This window comes from Leucoraja erinacea, chromosome 23, assembly GCF_028641065.1.
Source record: "Leucoraja erinacea ecotype New England chromosome 23, Leri_hhj_1, whole genome shotgun sequence".
Taxonomy (NCBI): Eukaryota; Metazoa; Chordata; class Chondrichthyes; order Rajiformes; family Rajidae; genus Leucoraja; species Leucoraja erinaceus.
In genome coordinates this window covers 30,229,261-30,237,400 of record NC_073399.1, presented here as the reverse complement: position 1 = coordinate 30,237,400, position 8,140 = coordinate 30,229,261, and positions in this window count along the sequence as shown.

Here is an 8,140-nt window from a genome sequence, read left to right as displayed (position 1 = left end):
ACACTCCCCATCCAACCTGACACAGCATGAAAGGATCTGCAGAGAAGAATGGGATAAATTACCCAAATGCACGTGTGCCAAGCTTGTAGCGTCATACCCAAGAAGACTGAGGCTGCAATCGCTACCAAAGGTGCCTCAACAAAGTACAAGGTAGAAACATCCCATGGATAATCAATGGAAACAGGATGAACCTAAGCTCAATTTTGAGTATCATAGCAAAGGGTCTGAATACTTATGTAAATGTGATATTTCGGTTATTTCTTTTTAATTACTTTGCAAACATTTCTAAACAACTGTTTTCACTTTTTTATTATGGGATGTTGTGTGCAGATTAATGATTTAAAAAAAAGAATTTAATCGATTTTAGAATAAGGCTGTGACGTACCAAAATGTGGAAAAAGTGAAGGGGTCTGAATACTTTCTGAATGCACTGTATATTTATAACTAGGAGGTTGAGATATCACAATATGGAGTGTGATTTATTGCCATAGACAAACTGGTTTCATTTCCCCTTAGTTTTGTTTCACTTAGATGTCATATTCACTTTTGTTAGTTAGCATTGGTAAATATTGGTCAATTTCACATTAATAGCCATCTGTGATTAGATTTAAGTTTTTAGTAATTTATAATAAGAATTAACTAATTATCTCTAAAGTTAACTAGTTGCCCTCGTTCACTTTAGAAATGATTAGCTAATTTTTGCATGAATCCAAGCAGAGTTTGTTAAATTTGCTGTAGTCTGGTTATTGCATTGCCGGTTACTGATTACACTGATCATTTACAATTGAGGCAGCAAAATCCGTTCAATTGTTGTTGCATGCTTTTAATTCATCACTTGGAACCGACATCAATAAATTCATTAACCACAGATGAAAGGAGCACGCACGTTGCACGTGCGCACGCACACGACAGCCCTCTCGCAAATTAATCTCCACTAATTGTCCTGAAGGCACCTTGAAGAATAATCATCTCATCTGGGTGATAAACCAGATCTGCTGATGCCACTATTAATCATACAATTCGAGATAAATTATAAGGATTTTGTCAGATTCTTCATTCAGAAACAATTATATTTTGCAGTGAATCAGTGTTGCTTGTTTTAGTTTGTTACCAGGCACCGAAATTGAAAATGTGTATTTAATGGCAAACTTGGTTGAGAAGCCAAGAATCTACAGAGAATGTTTATTTTATTACACAGCAATGATGCAAGGAATCAAATATATTTTCTCTAGCTTTAAGCCATTCCCAGGGAAAGAGGAGGAGAGTTTGTGTTTAAGTGTGGGAAATAACAGGAAAGCAATTCCCCTATGTATTGCTTGATGTCAGAAGAGTAAATAGTTCCAAAATATTTTGGTTGCCGTGTGGTAAAATAAAGCTTCAATAAATGAGGGTGCAATGTGGAATGAGATATCCATTGCCCTCTATCATATCAGATGTTTAAAGTATCATTGTGTGGTCTTGATTTAAATTTCTTTACTAAACATTCTTCAAATTTTTGGAACTTATTCCAGCGGAAGAATTTTTTCCTTTAGAAATTGAATCTATTCTGATTTTTCACAGATTATAGGCAAATTTTCACTGCCCAAAATACCAATGCCAGATTAATTTAGGTACCTTTATTGCCCAGAGTCAGTTTTATCACCTTGCATTCAGTCCATCCACTGCACTTGTTCCTGTGCTGCTCCAGTGGGGTCCTCATGGAGTTCAATGAGTAGTGCAAGCTTCAGCAGCCTTCAGTTCTCATGCCGACAAATCTGCCTGCTGAACCTGTCAAATGTCAACAGTGTTCATAAACAGTTAATCGCTCTGATTGTGATGGAAAGCTAACAGCCCTGAATTTGGACATGGAACACTGGCTGCCAGTGGTTCTAAGGGTCCGGCTGACTACCTTTGCTGAGAAGACCCCGATGTTGCACCATGTAAACACACCTTCTGGGAGTTAAGATCCCAGCAGAGAGCTGCACTTGGAAATACACTGGGACAAACAACCAGACACAAGCAGATGCCCTGAGAGTTTGTATAATGGAGGATCTGCCTCAGTGGCTGATCTTTTTTACTCCAAATTCCTTTAGTACCTGAAAATCTCTTAATCCTATTCCAACTCTAATCAAGTTTTTCTCTGCCTATAACTTGTATAACTGGGAATTTGACTATCTTCGTTTCAAGTATCTTTGAATGGTTTATTTTGTTAAAAAATGTTTGCAAAGTGAAATCATAGCTTGATGATTCACATTCGTCTGAATTAAGACATTCCCAGCTCTGTCCTGAATAGTTTAAATAGTTTGGCATTGATATCTAAGGGACTTGGATATTAAGAATACACGGATGTATAAGTTGTGCTATAAAATCCTAGGCAGAACGCTCCTGTTATAGTTCCACATCCAGAATATAGAAATTGTATGATTATTATTTTTGAGATATCAAGGAGAACCAATAGTATGTAATTTATGCTGAATAAGTCATCATAGACATAGGCCTTTTCTACTTAATCTCTCCCAATAGGTTAGTCTCATAGAAGGAATTATTTAATTTATTTAAGATGGTCTATAGTCCATATTATTCCTTCATCTAGGAAACTAAAATTGCATCGCCTTAAAGGAGTTAATACTGGATCTCCAGCAGTTGAAGGAAGAACATAATGCAGGAAAAATCTCAATTGTCACCGAAACCCAATCTACACACATGAGCATACACATGAGCTCAAAATGGAGCATCACAAAGTCTAGCTCATCATTGAAAGATAGAATTGTGTTCTACTGCAATCTGAAATTTTATGACACATAACTATTACCACCAAGCCTCAGGCAACTATTCTTCAATGAAATATAGACAAGCATGTTTAAAGTAGCACCAGCCACACTCAGAAAAGACCTACCAATCTCACGAATGCATGTATCACCAGCAGCATACTATAAAGCTATGATGCTGAAGTCAATAGATGTTAACAAACACGTTGAGCCCTGTCACATACTGCTATATGAGCATGATAGACAAAACTGAGGGATTTGCAACCACCTTCAGCTACATTCGGAGCCATAGTAACACACGGTACAGAGATAGGCCCTTCAGCTCACCAGCCATAATAACCCTTTACATTTATCCTACATTAATCCATTTTTTTATTCTCTACACTCACCTCAACGCTACAGATTCCACAAATCACCTTACATGAGGGGAAATTTACCTACCAATCTGTTTTAAGATGTTGCAGTAAACTGGAGTACCATGATGAAACTCATGAGGTCACAGGGAAAGCAGGCAATCTTCATATGGACAGCACCAGAAGTCTGATTTGAACCTGGGTCATTGGCACTGTAAGGCAGCAGCTCTATCACCTGAACTACCATGTCACCCTCAGTAGGTAATCTGTCTTGGTTACCCTGTGAGATCACAACTGTTAATTAACCATGCCATTAAATGTGTAAGTCATGCCCTGGTTTGTCTTACCAAAATGCAACACCTCGCATTTATCTGAATTAGACACCATTTGCAATTCCAAGGCCCATTGGCCCAATTGATCAAGGCTCCATGAAAATCTTAGATAAGCTTCATTCTTCACTCTACCACCAATTTGGGTGTAATTTGTAAACTTATCAACAATGCCTCCACTGGCATCCAAATCATTAATACACAACAAACTACAGTGGACTGGACATCGGTCTTCAGTCTGAAAAACAACCCTCTACCACCACTCTCTGTCTCCCACTGATAAGTCATTTTTATATGCAATTTGCTAGCTCGTCCTGGATCCCTTGTGATCTAACTTTCCAGCCCAGCCCCTCATCCAATAAAGGACACAACGTGCGGGCGACTCAGCAGGTCAAGCAGCTCTACTGCATGGTGGCGCAGTAGTAAAGTTGCTGCCTTACAGTGATTATAGTGCCAGTAGTCCCGGGTTCGACTCCGATAACGTGTGCTTGCCTGTACGTTCTCCTTGTGACCTGCGTGTGTTTTCTCCGAGATCTTTGGTTTCCTCTCACACTCCAAAGAGGTACAGATTTGGAGGTGAATTGGCTTTGGTTAAATTGTAAATTGTCCCTAGTGTGTGTAGGATCGTTCAAGTGTGAGGGGATTGCTTGCCGGTGCGGACTCGGTGGGCCAAAGGGCCTTTTTCCGTGCTGCATATTCTAAACTAAATCTCAGGAAAACATGGATTTTGCATGGACTGTGCACTACAGGTAATGATGGAGGTGTGCAGTTTACCAGCTCAGGTAGTCTGGGTGCTGGGATAGACTTGAGACCTGCACTGATGATGGTAAAGAGGGTCCTGACCCAAAACATCACCTAACCATATTCTCCAGAGATGCTGTTTGATCTGCCGAGTTACTCCAGCACTTTGTGTCCTTTGGTGTAAACCAGCATCTGGAGTTCCTTGTTTCTAACATACAGTACTTTGTCAAAGGCCTTGCTGGAGTTCATATATTTAATGTCTACCAAAGTGCCCTTACCAACCATCTTGGTAATTTCTTCAAAAAACGTTAGTGGGACACGATTTTGCACGATTTACCTTTGCCTCCAATGAATGCCTCGGGGCAAAATCCAAAATCGACACATTCTCACCCCCGTCATGAATCATCTACGTCTCATCATAAATTCTGAGTGATGCTGATAATTGCAGTCTTTGAGTTTATTCGTAATACCTGCATGACACTTATCCACTTATGACTAGCAAGTGACCGTTATATCACATGATACTGGGCAACGATTACCTCCTCAAATTAGTTTACCATGGCTGAACCCACTTGTCTTGTTTGTGTGACCATAAAATTAGCAGATCAGCCATATTATACTGGGGCTGCAAAACGTACAGTGCCCAACCATCTTGCTGCTACCATCAGGAAGAAGGTACAGGTGCCTGAAAGCCGTTTACCAGCTCAGGTAGTCTGGGTGCTGGGATAGACTTAAGACCTGCACTGATGAGCCACATCAGCTATTTGAGTTGCACACCCACAATGTAGTTATGGCTGCCTCGGGCCCACAGTACTCAGTATCTGAGAAAACAAGGACCATGGCAATCATCCACAGTACTCACGTGGAAGCTCCTCAACTTATGTTTGCTAAAGATGGATATATAGAAACATAAAAATTAGGTGCAGGAGTAGGCCATTCGGCTCTTCGAGCCTGCACCGCCATTCAATATGATCATGGCTGATCATCCAACTCAGTATCCCGTACCTGCCTTCTCTCCATACCCTCTGATCCCCTTAGCCACAAGGGCCACATCTAACTCCCTCTTAAATATAGCCAATGAACTGGCCTCGACTACCCTCTGTGGGAGAGAGTTCCAGAGATTCACCACTCTCTGTGTGAAAACAGTTCTTCTCATCTCGGTTTTAAAGGATTTCCCCCTTATCCTTAAGCTGTGACCCCTTGTCCTGGACTTCCCCAACATCGGGAACAATTTTCCTGCATCTAGCCTATCCAACCCCTTAAGAATTTTGTAAGTTTCTATAAGATCCCCTCTCAATCTCCTAAATTCTAGAGAGTATAAACCAAGTCTATCCAGTCTTTCTTCATAGGACAGTCCTGACATCCCAGGAATCAGTCTGGTGAACCTTCTCTGCACTCCCTCTATGGCAATAATGTCCTTCCTCAGATTTGGAGACCAAAACTGTACGCAATACTCCAGGTGTGGTCTCACCAAGACCCTATACAACTGCAGTAGAACCTCCCTGCTCCTATACTCAAATCCTTTTGCTATGAAAGCTAACATACCATTTGCTTTCTTCACTGCCTGCTGCACCTGCATGCCTACTTTCAATGACTGGTGTACCATGACACCCAGGTCTCGCTGCATCTCCTCTTTTCCTAATCGGCCACCATTTAGATAATAGTCTGTTTTCCTGTTTTTGCCACTAAAATGGATAACCTCATATTTATAGAAACTCCTGGAGTAACTCAGCAGGTCAAGCAGCATCTCTGGAAAAAAGGAATAGGTAACATTTTGGTTCAGACCCCTTCTTCAGACTGAAAGATAGAGAAGGCCAGATCAAACAGGGCTGGTAAAAAATGACCTCAGGAAAGATGTAGTCCATAAGGCCCATTGTGGGTTGGGGGACATGTGCTAAGGATAAGGAAGCGAACAGTGGAACTAGAAGGACGATGAGGACGGCCTCGGGTTTGCTAATATCTACAATGGTTAATCCGTGTCGCATTCTCACTGGTTGTCTTCAATAATGGTTCTTGAAGTTAATGAATGGTCTCACATCATTAAAATAAATTGAGATGGGTTTTGTTTCATATCACATAGATGAGGCTCAATGCTCTCCAGAAGCTGTGCGAGCAAAGCACCAAGGCAAATTCCTTGTATGTATACATACTTGGCTAATTAAATGTATTCAATTCAATTCAATTCAAATGACTCCACTGTTGACATGCTGTTTGTGTAAGCATTGAAAACTTGATGTGACTGTTGAGCCCTGGGGCAATCTATTAAGCTCCCCAAAAGACCTGACCATGTCACTCAGGCAGATGGAATGCACCACCCAATAGAGCATTCAATCAAAGACAACATTTACCACCTCCTTCAATCCACTTAGTCAATTGAGAAGGATATTTGAAGATTGGACTGGTAACAGACAATTTATTCAGAATCAAGATCACCAACACAGCTTCCTTGATGAGAACATACAGGGCAAGATTAGAAAGTTTGCTGATGATACAAAAGTTAGTGCTTTTACAGGTAGTGAAGATGGTTGTGAACGTTTGTAGCAGGATCTGGATCGATCGGCCAGATGGGTGGAGGAATGGTTGATGGAATTTCATACAGAGAAGTGTGAGGTGTTGCATTTTGGGATGTCAAACAAGGGCAGGACCTACCAGTAAATGGTACGCCTCTGGGTAATGTTGTTGAGCAGAGGGATCTCGGAATACAAGTGCATGGTTCCTTGAAGGTCGAGTCGCAGGTAGATAAGTTGGTCAAAAAGGCTTTTGGCACTGGCCTTCATCAGTCAGAGTATTGAGTATAGAAATTTGGAGGTCATGTTGCAGTTGTATAAGATGTTGGTGAGACCGCATTTAGAATATTCTGTTCAGTTCTAGGCATCATGTTATATGAAAGATATTGTCAAGCTTGAAAGGGTTCAGGGAAGATTTACGAGGATGTTGCCAGGACTAAAGGGTGTGAGCTATTGGGAGAGGTTGAGTAGGCTGAGACTCTATTCCATGGAAAGCAGGAGGATGAGAGGAGATCTTATAGAGGTATACAAAATCATGAGAGTGATAGATTGGTTAGATATATAGATGCTTTTGCCCAGAGTAGGGGAATCGAGGACCAGAGGACATAGGTTCAAGGTGAAGGAGAAAATAATTCAATAAGAATCCTGAGGGGTTACTTTTTCACACAAAGGGTGGTGGGTGTATGGAACAAGCTGCCAGAGGATGGGTGTTGTGGCTGGGACTATCCCAGCATTTAAGAAACAGTTAGACAGGTACAAGGATAGAACAGGTTTGGAGGGATATGGACCAAGCGCAGGCAAGTGGGACGAGTGTAGCTGAGACATTGTTGGCCGGTGTTAGCGAGTTGGGCCGAAGAGCCTGTTTCCACACTGTATCACTCTATGACTGTAATACTCTAAGCTTAACATCTCCATGATTCCTGGGAAGCTCTGGCCCATGACCACTCAAATTAGAGAAGGAGCAGGTTGAAAACCTCAAGACCATGCAACAGGAGCACAGAGACCCTCCTTCAGTAGCAGAAGGAATGCACCACCTCACGAACTACCAATCGACCTGCTCCATCAGCCGACCATCTTCTCACCCGGGGAAGAGACTGATTACCATGTTCAAGAAGGAACTGCAGATGCTGGAAAATAGGTAGACAAAAATGTTGGAGAAATTCAGCGGGTGAGGCAGCATCTATGGAGCGAAGGAAATAGGTGACGTTTCGGGTCGAGACCCTTCAGAAGAAGAAGAAGGGTCTCGACCCGAAACGTCGCCTATTTCCTTCGCTCCAAAGATGCTGCCTCACCCGCTGAGTTTCTCCAGCATTTCTGATTCCCATGTTGGTTTCATTCACCACCAGAGAAGGCACAAAGCCAGAGTGAAAGCAAAACACAAAGTGCTGGAGTAATTCAGCATACACAGTTTAGTGTATTGTCACGTGTCTTGAGGTAAAAACTTTCTTGCGTGCTAACCATTC